The sequence below is a fragment of the Hippoglossus stenolepis genome, chromosome 6 (assembly GCF_022539355.2).
Source record: "Hippoglossus stenolepis isolate QCI-W04-F060 chromosome 6, HSTE1.2, whole genome shotgun sequence".
Lineage (NCBI taxonomy): Eukaryota > Metazoa > Chordata > Actinopteri > Pleuronectiformes > Pleuronectidae > Hippoglossus > Hippoglossus stenolepis.
The window spans coordinates 11,352,112-11,366,134 of NC_061488.1; the positions used below are offsets into that span (position 1 = coordinate 11,352,112).

The following is a 14,023-nucleotide window of genomic DNA, read 5'->3' on the forward strand; positions in this document are numbered from 1 at the left end:
CAGTTGTCATAAAAACTCAAAAGGTGTTTAGTTTGCCCAGTTTGGACGACTTCAAAAAACATGGCGGCCTCCGTAGAGAGGACCCACTCTGATGTTAATATAAAGTATTTAAATATAAATGTTAAATTTCTGTCAATAGATCCCTTTCACCTAAATCCAAACCTTACAGTCATGTTGCTATACACTGGATATTAAAATGCACTCAGCTTATAGTGAGAACATCAACATTTATTTATTTTTTGTTCTCCACAAAACAGCTACACATAACACATAACAGCTGTTGGCCTTTTATTTGCTGCTTTACAGAGCCCAGAACTTTGATGTCACTAAAACTGATCCCAGGTTTCCGAACCAAAGATGAGGCTGTAATGGAGTCAGCCTGCATTGGAGCAGTGTAGCTGCAAACACTGCGTGGGGATGGGTAGTAAAACGCAGTGAAAGAAGCAGAGTAGCAGGCGGTAAAAGTTCATTAAATATGTCTTGTAAACCAAAGTGAGAACTGTTAGTTTCTGCATAGTTAAATTTTATGGTTGAAAGTAAAAGGCCTCCTTAACCAGTCAAAAGAGAGATTTTTCACATTACCATTAGCAATAAACCCCAAAGCACTATAATCTACTTAAACAGGGTTTTAACCATAGACTGTAAAGACGGACCACGTCTCCACTTCTTGAACACTGCCATCTTTCGGCGATTATGTCATTTGTAGGAAGAGTGCGCAGTACCGATCAGGGGATGGAGCCGCGGCAGAGACGTCCTGCCAATACATGGACTGGACCAATCACGAGTCAGCCTCGGCTGTCAATCATGACGTTTCATTCCGTTTTTATAGCATCAAATTATTTATTAAAATCAAACTTGCACTTGAGCAAACACCAGTATGATAAGAACCTACAGTGACAGAAACCATGTTTTGGAAAATTTCATTTTACCATTTTTTTTACTTTTATTTTGGCCCCAATCCCAACCATTAACATAGCAAGGTTTATGATCGATAATGCAGCCAGCCGCCAGGGGGCGATCAAGATGCTTAGGTATCATTTATGGGGAGGAAGATTGGTGTCCATCTTTATATACACTATATAGGTTCACAACTAATGCAATCCCGTTGCATCATGGGAAATGTAGGATCCAGTGGTTTTAGACATTTAAAAAATCTCACTCTTGGCCTCTAGTGCTTCAGCTTTCAGACTCTAGCAATTCCCCCAAATTAAAATGTTGGAACAGCCCTTAAAAAGGTTGAGGTGATTGTTATCATATGTGTCCCCTGCTGGAGATGCTCTGCAACGTTTCAATTTGCGCATACAGCTCATGTGCTAATTCTTTAAAGTTTTAAATAGCCATGCATTGATCTGGAAGCAAAGTAATAACATTGATGCATTGATCACTGCAGGAACCCACAGACACATGTATGGGTAATAAGAGAGAAACTGGGAATGATAAGGATTCCTGCTTATATCATATTTACCGTCCTGTTTCTGACCATGTCCTCTTCTTTCTGTTTCCATCTCAGCAGGTTCATACTGGATCTGTTATGGAGAAAGGATTTCAAAGTCAAAGTTCAACTCAACATCACCGACACTGAAGTAAGAAGATGGCGCATCTTTATTCCTGGAAGTCTACAAAAAGAAAGAAACAAATAAGACAAAGATACCCGCTGTATTAGTTGGACTGAAAGTGGAGTTTTATCCACAAGGCTGAAGTCTCCCCTGAGGCCACCTGAGTGCAAAGTGATATTTTGTAGAGGAATAAAAAAACTGAGCAAAGCAAGGCCACTTCACTTGACAGTACAAAGTATTTTAAATAACAGCAGCTGCAGTAAGTGCAGTGAATGGACGTGTGAAAACCAACATAAATGGGACAAAATAAACACAGTTGTTTTTGTTACTTTGATTCCATCCTGATCCTTTTGCTGTTGCCTCAACCCATTGGTCCTGATCTTGTTTACGTGAGATGACATTATTTAACAATGTTGAGGATGACAGGGCTCAGAGGCTGGGTTTTAATGTAAGTGTAGATTTTGAAAGATACTTATTATACATAGCAGATTTAATGAATTCAGTTTAAGCAAATTAGTGTTTTTGCAGAAACGGCTCCGAAATAAACAAAAGTCCGATGATAATACGATTATTGAGCGTCTCTCTTATTTACTCCCAAGGCTTGTTTCACTTTATAATCCCACTCATGTCCCATGGGATGCCACACATCATCCCATTAGTCCCTCCCAGTCTGTTTTTACAATAGTTTCTATTCCTGAGTCCAAAAAAGACACATCTGGGCTGGAGAGAGAACAATGTAACAGTGATATTATTCATTGTTATAAAAGATAATATCCGATCTAGTAACTAACTAGGAGGCAACCACAACACTCCTGATGATTGATTCACCGCTGTGCAGAGGCATGTCCCAGGAGATTTTCTGGATGGATGGGGTGCCGAGGTAGGAGGCTAAAGTCTGGATTAGCAGGGGATTTTTGTGTACACAGTATAGTCAACCTTGAAATCAATGCAGCGCCTGCAGCCAGACTGGGGATGAGGTTATTAATGTGACGAGCAAGACCTGAAAATATAAGCATGCAAACAAAGTTGATTGAGATACATGTATAAATATATATGCATAGATAATAGAGTCCTGGAGACACACACACACACACTTCATGTAAAAAAAAGTGGGGGAGAATTAGTCATGGGTCACATCTGAAGAAAAAAAAAAACTTCAAACACTAATGACCCAGTCTCTTTTTATCCTCTTCGCACGCCCACGACCCCCTCTCCCTCTCCATTGCCTCAGTTCTGAATGCTGTAATCAAACCTGATTTTGGAGAGCACAGTGTGCCCAAGCTGGTGGGTTGGACCTTGCAGAGGAGCAAAAAAACTAAATAACATTCTGACACCTATTATGGTGCATTTCCCTTTCCGATTCCCTCTGTGCCTCTCCTGTAAACAATCTACAGCTTTACAGACGGCACGAGTAACACCAGACCACTTTGTGCCGTTACGAGAGAATCTGGTTAATAAAAAGTTGTTCTTTATTCCTATTTGAATGGAGTTAAAGCGAGCTAGTTCAGGCAGCCAACTCGAGCTGCGCGGCTCCAATCATGTGACATGCATCACTCTCCACAATAATCTATAATACACACCCACACTATTAGGCGGTCTATTTAAGCGGAGGAAATTTCCCATCACTCCCTTTGCGTGCCCCGCTGCTGCATCAATGCTGTCAGTTGCTTCAGACCCTCCACCACCCCAGGATCCACCTGTAGGCTCCGATGGGGGGGGGGGGTTACACTGTAAATATTTGCTGAAGTCGGAGCCTAGTTCCACTGTTGCAATAAACATTTGAACGTGAGTTGTATGACTGAACTTTTGAATAGTCCATGGTAACCCAACACATCATTCTGCAACTTTGCTGAATCAGAGAAGCAATAAACTAAGTGTATTTATCATTTGTAAGGAACATTTTACTGAAAGCAACCCCTTGTGTTGCTGCTGTGCTTAGAGGTGATCTATTTCACATGCACCCAGCAGCTGATCTATACAAACTACATGGGAATATAACCACGCTTCTTTTCCTGTCGTCCGTAGTTTGACCTCAGGGCTTCCAGCGATTCGGTTTCTCTTGCAGCTCATTAGCACCAAGGTCAATTCTGCATACCACTACAGACTGAAGGACCAGTGGAGGAGAGAAGGCGTATTGGTATGATTAAACCAGACATGCTGATACTTTATGGTAAATGATCTGCATTTATATCGTGCTTTTCTAGTCTTGGCCACTCAAAGTTTTTGACCGTTCACCGATTCACACACAAATTCATACAGTGCATCTATGAGCAGCACTTTTTCCTATGAGAACGGCACAGGGGAAATTTGGGGTTCACTCTCTTGACCAAGGACACTTTGGAATGCAGAATGGGGAAGACTGGGATCGAACCGCCGTACTACTGGTTAGAGGATGACCCGCTCTGAGCCACAGCCGCCCACTTTAGTGAACATCACTGTATGAAATCTATTTTTTAAATCGTGCCCCCATGTAAACATGTTTCCCCTCTGATTACTGTTTACAATCTTGCACCCTGCCATGTCTTAGTAATTCTAGAGCATATTACATGTAGGTGGTTTCTTACCATCAGCATGACAGGCATGCATGAGAAAGGCATGAAAACTGCCCTAAAGAGCTTCTTAGGAATTCATCAAACCAGATATCTGCCTATGCTCCATCCTACAGGTTTTAAGACATTATCATGCTCTTTAATGTGTTAAATCATCTGTTGTTTCATTTTTTTTTAGCTACTGCAGACCCGAAGCTCCACTGTGCCGGCTGGTCTGTATTTACACTGGAAGGCCGAGGGCAGCAGATTGTGTCCGTCGATGTTCTCATGGGCAGTGATGGGCTCAGTTCCCATCAGAGGCTGTAAATTTCAAAGCACCCCATAAATAATTCTTCGTCACAGGGCCCAGAACATACCTTGCTCTCGAAATACCTCGCTTAATTCAATTAATAATGAGATGCCAAAGACTGATCAGTCAGCGGTGGCACAGAAACAGACGACCGTATATGAGGAGACGGGAACGTGGTCGCCTGTAGATATGCACCGTCACGGATCAAAATATCCGCTGCATGCATGATTCATTGGCCCAGAAAACAAGGACAAAGTGCGCCACGCCTGCCATGATGAACAGCAGGGGGCGGTGGCCGCCTCGGCCTGAGAGAGGTGAGCTTCCTCTTGGTGTGGTACCTGTGAAATCAGGACAGGGAACATCAACGATTACCGGGCTTTTCCTCCAACGCGAGAAAGTGTCCTTGAAAGAAACATTTGATGTTGGCAAAGGCTGACTGTGCTTGTATGGGTAAGTTATGTGAAAAGGAAGGTTGCAGCAAATGGAAGGTGAACGGAGGCTTTTGGGAGAAATCCTCTTCATGAGTGGCTTTCAACATGCAGTACACTGGGTTGAATATAGATGATTAAAAAGCTTGTGCTCGGAGATTGCTGGGATTCTAAGAGAGATTCCTCCGGTGCTGGTGAAAGGTCGCCTGATTTCCCAGACTGGCTTCTCTTCTTTGGAAAATTACTGTGGATGTTTGGTTGCCATTTTAACACAGCAAGAACTCAAATTAACGCCCTGCAGTTGTATGCCTCCGCCAACCAGTGCAGTTTCAGTCGAATACAGTTTTTTTCCCTGACTCATATGAGGTCATATCCAAGTCCAAATGACAACTGGTCAAAATTTGAAGGAATGCCTTAAAGAAAGACTTTAAATTTACATTCAAAATGACAATAACGTGTTTTGTGAGGCCAACAAATTCTGTGAGCATGAAAATATATCAAATTTATAAGGATTCTGTCGAGGGACAGTGACTTTAACCTCTGATCTTCAAATTCTAATCAGTTCATTTGTGATTCAAAGAGAACATTATTTTGTACCAAATTTGAAAGGATTCCATGGAGGTGTTCCTCCAGCACGGAGGCATAAAAAGTGAGAAATGCTCATTATTTCATTTTTTACATCCAAAATGTACGAATTAGGGACCCGATCCATTTGAGTTTGGAAGTTGAATTCTTTTTCCTGACTGATAAAAGTTCAGGAAATCCTCCTTGGATAAATGGTGCCAGAGACTATGTATCGTGGCAAAGTGTTCCAAGTTTTTCACCTGAGAATATCTGCATAGCTGCCCTGAAGCATGGATTAAACTGTTAGCAGCTGCTTAGAGCACCAAAGTCTTAGGAAGCAAATTATACATTTGAAATCCCTTATTCAGTTTCTGAATAATTCAGACATTTCAATCAATTATTAAGAGTGGGGGTTTTTACTGTTTTATGTTTGCACTTTGGTTAACTTCACTGAACGGGTGTTGTTCGGTCAGACGGATTTCTGCTCATAGGAACCAAATGACTTGGGACGCGTTTATCCTGCATTGCTTCTTCAAGCTGCGTTGCTATAAAGGGATGCTAACCTGAAAACTGTGATAGCACACATTCCAAAAAGAGAATATTAAACATCGCACAGTTTACAACACAATGCCATTTTCTGCATGTTTGCATTCTTTTGTTCGAATAAATATTTGACAAACTCCTGTAGAGGAGAGAGCGACAGAGCAGATGCAGACCTGCACTGTCCTGCAGCTGGTGTCTTCTGACAAGCAGTCAATATAGTGAAAGAAAGAAAAGGCTTGTTCAGCAAAAGACAAGAAAGAAAAGAGTTGGAAACCAAGAGAGGAAGATACACTGTGAAAATCAATGAGTGCTCAGGACTTGCTAAAAAGGACACCAGAGACTCATTTGCCATCGAAACATATCTACAGAATGAAATGCATATTAGAGAACAGAATTACGTTGAAAAGCAATTATGCACCACCTGTCGTTTCCTTTGGTCAGAGATACAAATCAGAACATTGAGCCATTTATGAAAGAATGGAGCTGAAGGAAGAGTGCAAGTCCCGGGATGGACAGGGGACCTTTGGTCTTGTTGAACCATCACACGGGAATTGTCACGAAACCAAGAAATTCGGGCCTGATATTCAGTCCGGAATCTGTACATGTGCGTTCTCTGTACTTTAGTTGGGCAAAAAAAAAAAATCACACTGTCCATGACCTTCACATATACTGTAAAGACTAGATATACTTCCCCCCCCATCAAACTGTGTGGCAGCTACAAGAACCCCAATTAACCACATAATTAGGTCATATATCAAAACAATGGAGTGCCTGGTTGAGGAGGGGCGGAGATGGTCAGAGAGGAGATGAAAGAGAAGAGAAAGAGGGTGGATCACGTATTACCAGGGAAAAAGGGGGGAACACGGACATTTGGGGGAATGCAGGTGAAGAAAGGACACAGAGACTGGAAGACACACAAGGAAGGAAGCCGTCTGCTTTTAAAAAGGCTAAAGCATAAAATGAGAGAGGGAAGAAGGTGCTGAAGAAAGACAGGCCAGGAAATTGGAAGCAACCGGAGCACAGTATGACCGAGGCAGAGAAAGGGGGAGATTTGTTGGGCCATATAATCTGGTATTTAAGAGTGTGTCTTGTTAGAAATCAGCGAGTGTCATGCTGGTGACGAATCAGCATGGCTCTCTGCACTTTGCGGCTTGCGAGGAAATGCAAGAGGCGGTCTGACTTCTCGGCTATCGCACGGTGCTCAAGCCGATATCCACATGGAATTATTTTGCACATATTTTCACACAAATTTCCTTCCTGTGCTTTTTTCTTGTCAGTAGAAATACGCCGTGCTATGAATAAACGGAAGCCTCGTACTTTTAAGAATCTGATGCACATTCGGTAACGTTTAGGACCGTTGTTGATCGTCAGGTCTGACAAGAAGTCAAAGTGATGCCATGCGAGTGTGTGACTGTCTGAATATCATGTGTTGTTTTGTGTTATGTAGGCAGGTAAATCATGCAGGACATCGAGAATAGACCCAAGAAAAGTTTATTTCCCTGGGCCATCAGAAATTCTAGCTATTCATAAATATGATATATTGACATAAATATTTTAATCATATTTAAGTGCAATATCCATTTCGTGCAATAACTAATGGGTAATTACTTGCATCAGATTTTAAATGTATAGATATGTGGCCTCTCTAATTTCATTGTCCTACTTTCTATCACGGTAAAGACTTCCTATTCTACCCAGTCTGACACCTATAACCGTTTTCCCCCACACCGCCATGTCTGCATTTCTATGCCCGCCGAGCGTCAAAACAATTTCATATCTTACACTTTCCACTGTGTCCTCATGCTGAGGTTGTGCTGAGATGCAGTGCAAACCAGGTAAACAAACAGAGAGCAGGGACTGAGCTATGTGTGCGCGCGAGATCCACCCATCTTCATAAACGACAGTAATACTAAAAGCACTATGACAACATGCATAATTAAAGGCACTCCACCTAAAAATAGAAGAGTCGGAAAGAGAGAGAGAGAGAGGGAACAGAAACAGGAGATGAGTGAGGAATGAGAGAAGAGGGTCTAGGGAGGTCTACAGCAATAATAAAAAGAATAAGTAAATCTATTGTGCAAATTGTGTGGATAGTCAAACTTTTGTTATTTGGTGGTAAACTTGTCAACTTTCTTTCCCATCTTCAAACAAACAGTGTGAAAGGTCTCAAGCAGCTGTCTGATTGCCTGAAAGAAAAGTCTTGATGGGAGCCGGGACTTCATTATGTGCAGCCAGAGAGGACGTCTGTGTTATTTGAATTATTTTGCGTAGCAGATTAAAAATGGCTCTAATATGTTCTACATTCAGCAACACGTTCACACAACTGATTTGCCCAAAGCGTCCCATTTCATTTTACATCCCCCCAGCCTCTTCAATTAAAGAAAGAAAACACCTTGCTGCTACAAGTCCTCTACACCCCATCATTCTTTCTTTTCCTCCTCCCATCCTCAGCTTATTTCAGATCTGTTATCTCTTTTATTATCTTTTTCTCACGTCTTGTTGTGCCGTGCCTCACTGCACCTTATTAAAAAGGTATATTTTCAAATCGGCCATCAAACTGTCGGTCTGAAGAACCAGAGCCATGCCCCTTGTTACAGGAAATTACAGTGAGGCTGAGAAGACAAATCTGAACACCCTCCTCTAAAAAAACAAATACAACACACATAAAACAACTAAACACATCTTTAAAACACATCGACTGAGCTTCTGTAGGACACATCCACATCCCCTCCGCCTCCCTTATACTGTTTATTTGTTTAAGCCCCATAGTCTCTAGGCCGTGTTGTTGATAACCAACTCATTTGCAATGATAACAAACCCGAGAGGCTAAAATGAGGCCATTCACTGCGGCGGTGCTGATAGAGGACGAGGAACTCGGAGGCAGGGATTGGCTCATCTGTGATGTTCAATTAATAGTCGAATCGCAGTCCTAAGACACATTAAAGTGCCCCATTGGGCCACATCAATGATTGACAGTGCAGAGTACTCCCGGGCACTGAAAGGCTGAGCATGATTATCTCTATTTACTTCAAGAAAAGGAATATAAAAAGAAAAATAGAGGAACTAAAGAAGGAGAATCATCTTGTCTTCTGGCCGTCTTATTTCCAAACAGGACGCTGCCTCCAGTCCCCAGCCAGCTGTGTACAAACAGTGTAAACATGGATTCCCCAGAAGGTCCAACTTCACCCACCTACCATCCTGAGTGTCCTTCCCATCGCTTGTGCTCTCAGAATGCAAAGCAGCTTAGACAGTGGGACCCCGCCACAGTTTGGCTGCAACAAAGGAGTTGTGCGGGGTACCCTGCGGACCTATGCTTTCTGGCTGGCAGCTTTACATATAAAACAGGCAGGCCTATCTGTCTCCACACAGGCTGCAGCCACAAAGTCCGAATCCCCAGCTTTGAGCACTGCGAGCATCCTCGCTCTGTAGTTCTGCACAGGGAGAGATTAACAACAAACTCTAAACATGACTCTTTCATTTGTGTCTCAGAGAAGGAGGGGAACTCTCGATGACTGACGGAAGTTTGTTCAAATAAAAGTCTCCAGTGTCGCGGTCAAACACAAAGAATCTTTCCCCCCCCCTGGATTTCAAAGCTTTTGATTTATCTATTTTGTTGCTCATTTAATATTTTTGTTAGCCAACAAAAACTCAAGCAAACACAAGTGAACAGTGACATCTAGAGCATGCAATGAAGAAACACTTTCTGACTACAGAGGCACAACCAGATACACAGAAGCTATGTGACTACATCAACCATGACTATTTAAGATTTCCTTTATTACCACATCAATCATGCAGCATGCAATTGGGAAATTCAACCTCTGCTTTTACCCATCTGTAAGTGGACACAACACATGGAACACAACACACACAAGGGCAGTGACCACACAGAGCAGTGGGCAGCTATACAACGGATAGGGCCCGGGGAGCAGATGTTAGAGGGGAGTAAGGTGCCTTGCTCAGGGGCATTTAGACAGTGGGATAAGGAGAGGGGTGTCTTGGACTTGAACAGATCCATTGTCTGGTCCATCCTCCAGGTATCATGTCATTGCCAATCCGTGGCTTCAAACCAGCGACCTTCCACTAGTCCACCAATGCCACTTTGAGAAACAAATTCAAATTGTATATCCATCCATCCATTTTCCATAGTGCTTATTTTGTGAGGGTAAATTGTTTATAAGTTCAAAATAAATTAAAAATAATTATTTTAAAGGGCAAAAGAAAAAAAAGAAACTTTGGACAATTACCTTCCACAGTCGTACTACACAGCAGGTCAGTTACTGTGGCTATGACCTCTATGGTGAGCACCACATCTATCTAATACATCTATTAAATTTAAAAAACTTGCTTTTCTGTTAAAAACAAACTTAATGTAAAGGAAATACTACTTCAAATGTATTTGTAATAACTCTCCCATGTACCCGGATGAATCTGGGCTCTGGTCATGTCCATGTTACTGAATGCTCTGTTATACTGACCTCTAGTGGATACATGGTAAAAATGCAAGCTCAAATATGCAAGTCATAAAAGAAACTACAAGCCTCCTGCTTTTAAAATACACCTGTTTAAAATGTAAAAAATAATAATTACATAATTTAAACTGTAATGAAACCAGTATACAACCACACCAAGCCAATGGGAACATTGGATTTTTTTTTTTTTCAGGTGAAGCCTTGACTCTTATCCACCTTTGGTTTCACTCCAAATGTCACTTCCTCATTTCCTAAACATGTAGTTTTCTTTATCCTCGAAATCCACAGAAGCTGAATGAATCACAGTGAGAAGGTTTATGTACAATACACGTGTCCCTCTGGAACAACAGTTGTTCCTCAATCCTCACCGACTTTAAATCATTAAGGAGGGAAAGTTTGCTGTCAGACTAATAAAATAATATGTATTAAATGTTATTTCAATGTAATAAACATGACTGAGGGATCAGTGGCTCTTTTATCAACACGTAAATTGAGACTGTTGTAGAGACATTTAAAGTTGAATCAACTTTCAAACAAGCACAAACTTTTCATGTTGAACTAACAAACGGGGGGTTAGGGGTTAGGTTTTGTTTAGGGATTTTTATATAAAGTAGTGAGAGAGAGAAAAAAGATGCCTTTTGGCAAGTCTGAATGAAAGAGCAACAATAAAGGATCTAAAAACCAACAACCAAACCAGAAAAAACATTTCAAGTATAAACAGCAACAAACAAATCTGTTCAAATCATTCAGAGTCTGGAATTTGAGACAGAGTAAGACCTCTTCTTTCACAAAACTATAGAGGATCTCTGCTAATGTTTCAGTTCTGCTCGGTTCAGCTTCTCCTCCACTAGTGAACCATCTCCCCAAACAAACCCCCAGAAGATCAGTGATGAGGAAGTGAAGTGAGAAGCTGTGGCTGTGCTGGACTCACCTCCAGCACCAGGCCTCATGTCTTCATGTTCACAGTCTGGGATCCAGAGTTTGTCTGGAGACAGAGCTGCAGGTGAAGCTGCTGCAGGAACAGATGCTCTGTGACACACTCCTCTGCAGAGGGAGGCGCCATGTTTAAAGGTAGAGAGGCGGGATCAGTACAGAGCAGGCCGCAATCTCATTGGCTGAACAGAACCAGGTGGTGGTGTGGGTGTGGGTTGTTGTGGGCGTGAGTGAAGGTTTTATTTTGAAAGTATAAAAAAAACTGTATTATATCATATCGCTTCAATAAAGATATTTAACAAAATAAAGTCTCATATAATACAATATATATAATATATGAGGTGTTATAATATATCCACGAGTGTAGATCACAGGTTTTTAAAGTGGCTCCAGACAGTTTCAGGTGAGGCTCAGTGAATGGAAGTGAACACACAGTTAAATACACAGTTCCCTGTTCAGCGATACTGCAGTTTAGGTCAATACTATTGTTTCCACCACTTTCTGTGAGTCGCAAACTAATGAATACCTCAGTGCAGACCGTAGTTTATATTTGGTGTTATGTCAAACAACAGTATGAGGTCATCTCTGCTCAACTGTGGAGTGTTTATGGGATGAAATAACACAAATCATGATCACATAGGCATCTACACAATGAGAGAAACTACAGGTATAGTACTTTAATGTGTCTGAGGGGAGGTGTCACAGTCTGAGACTTTTAAAAACCCTGGTGTCAGTAGATCATCGTTCTTTTACTTGATGCTCAAACAGTCGCAAATCAACATGAAACATTTATCCCTTAAACTCAATATCTAGAAAAGTGACTCCAGTTCCACAAAGAGCGTAAGCAGGTGATGGATTGTGAGCCAGAGACACTGGATGTTTGTTCTGGTTGAAGGAATTTTGGAGCACAAAGACATGATGTAAAAAGTATTAACAACCCATATTTGACTCTTTCTTTGCTCTTGAAACCATTTTAACTGATTTTTCAGTTTACGTTCTAATCCTATGAAAACCGTTGTATCATGTCCTCTCTGGTCCTGGAGGAGCTTTGTCTGGAGTAAATGGCCCCTGATGTTGCAGTGATGTCATTCGATAAGACAACATTAGCAGCATTTAGACAACATCGACCATCAAACAATAAGATCACACCCGTCAACATTAATTTGCATCTGTAAACAAAGACAATGAAATAAAGAAATGCCCCACGAAAGGGACATTTTTCAATATACAACTGCAGATGAACCATACTTGAGACCCCTAAAATATATATTTTTTAAATTCGCAGACCAAACGTGTGTGAAGTTTTGTGTGCATTTGAGCATGTTCCAAAAATTGTCGAAAGATGGAGGACAAAAAAAATCCTATGAAAAACAAAAGGGTAAATGCACCATGCAATGCTTTATCCCCAATAATCATGATTTACAATCCTATATTTACAAGTCACGAAATCACAAAGTAACAAACATTAGATTTCAAAGCACAGAGTACATCATTAACACGTACAAATACAGAAGAATAATACAGATCTGTGCATCTGAACTTTGAATTTCCTTCTGTCCTGTCCCGTTAAACATCTCCTGACCCTTTGAAGGAGCCTGTAAATCTGTCTAAATCCTGAATGTCCACAGATGATAATCTAATATCATAAATAAAATATATATAGGTCATTGCCGAGGACATTTTTATGCATAATGAGTACATGCTACTTAAAGTCAATCTTTATGGGAAAGAGGTGCACGTTTAATCAATTACTAATGATGGGGTATTTCTATTCTGATTTATTATTCTTTAACTTCAGCAAAGTATCAGAGTACTTTTACCCCCATTGCTCTTCGCACATTATTTATTCTTCACTCATACAACAATTGTAGACTGCAAACAATAAATATATTTTGCCACTAGGGGGAACTACTCCACCACTGACGTCTCATATTGCTGCTGTAGCAGGGCTTCAAAAATGGATGGGAGCATATAGTGAGATAAATTTCCCTACGGGGACAAAAAAGTATATTGTATCGTATCGTATGAGGGCAAGATGTGATTTTACAGTTATAGCCAATAATGGTTAGAGGGGAATATAAAAATGACTTCCACAGCATATTTCAAAATACATGACTAATGTCTGGCATGTATGTTTTCACCGCTGTCTGTTTGTTGTTTGGTTTGTTTGTTTGTGGACAGGATTCCGCAAAAGCTAATGGACAAATTCCCACGAAACCCGCTGGAAGGATGTGGTATGTGTCACAGAAGAAACCATTATATTTTTGTGCAGATGTAGATCAGGGGGGAGGATTTTCGTGGAAGTTGTTCTCGAAATTTTCATTGAGTTCTCAGAGAATAATTCATGGATTATGATATTTAAAAATCTGGTATGTTTAGGGGCCTGATATTTATGAGTGTGTGATCTAAATAGAAGTCTGTATCTAGTGAATTTAAATGTGGTTTCATCAGGAGGATGTTGGGCCTTGACAGAGAAATGTACTTTACTGTTACCTTCTGGATAATGTGTCCTGAAGGTAGTTGCTGTAGGACCACTTGTTGCCACTAGATGTCCCCATAGATCACAAGCTTGTCATTGTGTTTTGCAGCTAATGGGCATATAGAAAAGGTTTTGTTTCTCATGTTAATGCCTGTTAGCGTAAATTTACTTTTTATCACTAACTATCTACCCGGTCACATGTTACATTAG

At 41.0% G+C, this 14,023-nt stretch overlaps 1 protein-coding gene across 1 annotated transcript in view; it reads right to left on the minus strand.

Annotated features, from left to right (window-relative positions):
• The window catches only part of cacna2d3a (calcium channel, voltage-dependent, alpha 2/delta subunit 3a), a 125,155-nt gene extending 113,720 nt beyond the window's left edge, over positions 1 to 11,435 (minus strand). The window contains exons 1-2 of the mRNA XM_047340260.1: positions 11,333 to 11,435; positions 1,466 to 1,526 (exon numbers count right to left, since the gene is read on the minus strand). The gene's annotated coding sequence lies outside the window, so the exon portion shown is untranslated. The remainder of the gene's footprint in view (positions 1 to 1,465; positions 1,527 to 11,332) is intronic.
• Between the last annotated feature and the right edge of the window lie 2,588 nt (positions 11,436 to 14,023).